General features: G+C 39.7%; 1 pseudogene; it reads left to right on the plus strand.

Moving 5' to 3' along the window:
• The first annotated feature begins 486 nt into the window (after positions 1-486).
• On the plus strand, positions 487-711 carry LOC138929764 (TP53-regulated inhibitor of apoptosis 1 pseudogene; annotated as a pseudogene).
• The last annotated feature ends 537 nt before the right edge of the window (positions 712-1248 follow it).

Genomic DNA, 1248 nt, shown 5'->3' on the forward strand with positions numbered 1-1248 from the left:
CCAGCAGATATAGATAAATAGACCAATAAAAGTGAATAAGAGACCTGACACAGGCCACATATGTGTAGAAATCTGTTGCATGACAGAGGTGGCACATTACATCACTGGGGAAGAGAGAGGTGTTCAACAAAAGGGACTGCCCAGAATGGTTCTCATATGTTAAAGATACAATTTGAACCTAACTCATACTCATACTACATAAGCATTCAGAAAGGACTTACATATGAAAAACAAACTTTAAATTCTTAATGGTAAATATAGGCAAGAAAAGTTTTCTGAATCAGACCAAGCAATGACTATTTAATAAAAGGCTGATAAATAGGAATATATTAAAATGTAAAATGTTTGTTCATTCAGTGACACCTTAAAACACAAGCTAAAAATTGGGAGAAGAGATTCACAACATGTGTAACCAACAAAGGTTAGTATCATGAGTGTATTAAAAACTTCAAATTTAGGTAAAAAACACAAGAAACAGCTGATGCCATGAACAGTATAGGGGAGGCCTGCACTGATGTGAAGACCAAGTACAGTGCTTCAGTTGCAGCTTTGCCGAGAAGTTCCTCAAGGGGGATGGCTCCGGAGACCTGTGCACTGACCTCTTTAAGCACTACCAGCAGTGTGTTCAGAAAGCATAAAGGAGGAGATTCCTGTTGAAGGACTGGAGAGTTCATGGGCCATGGCAAAGAGAAGCCTGAAAGCTCTTCTTGACCTTGAATGTGGACTTCTCAAATCAGGAAATTGAGTACTCTGGATCATGTCAATTAAAACTGAAGATAGCATTGATTTGATGAATTTAAGAGGGAGGAGTTTCCTTTCCTCCTCAATATTTTTTTCTCAATTGTAAAAGATGATGAGCCATCACTTTTTGCTTTGAGATTCCTGGTTTTGGCATCTCAGCAGGAACTCAGTGTTATGAATAATGGGATTATTTGGGATTGTGGTTGCAATCTGAATTAAATTCGCCCATTCTCGTCCATTTTAGTTCACTGATTCCTAAAATGTCAGAGTTTACTCTTGCCATCTTCTGCTTGACCATGTCCAATTTACCTTGACCTAACATTCCAGGTTCCTGTGCAATATTATTCTTTACAGCATCGGACTTTACTGTCACCACCAGACGTATCCACAACTGAGCATCAAGTCCGCTTTGGCCCAGCCTCTTTTATTCTTTCTGGAGCTATTTCTCCACTCTTCCCCAGTAGCATATTGGAAACCTGTTGACCTGGAGTGGGGTGGGGGCTCATC

Source organism: Ovis canadensis, chromosome 15 (assembly GCF_042477335.2).
Source record: "Ovis canadensis isolate MfBH-ARS-UI-01 breed Bighorn chromosome 15, ARS-UI_OviCan_v2, whole genome shotgun sequence".
Taxonomy (NCBI): Eukaryota; Metazoa; Chordata; class Mammalia; order Artiodactyla; family Bovidae; genus Ovis; species Ovis canadensis.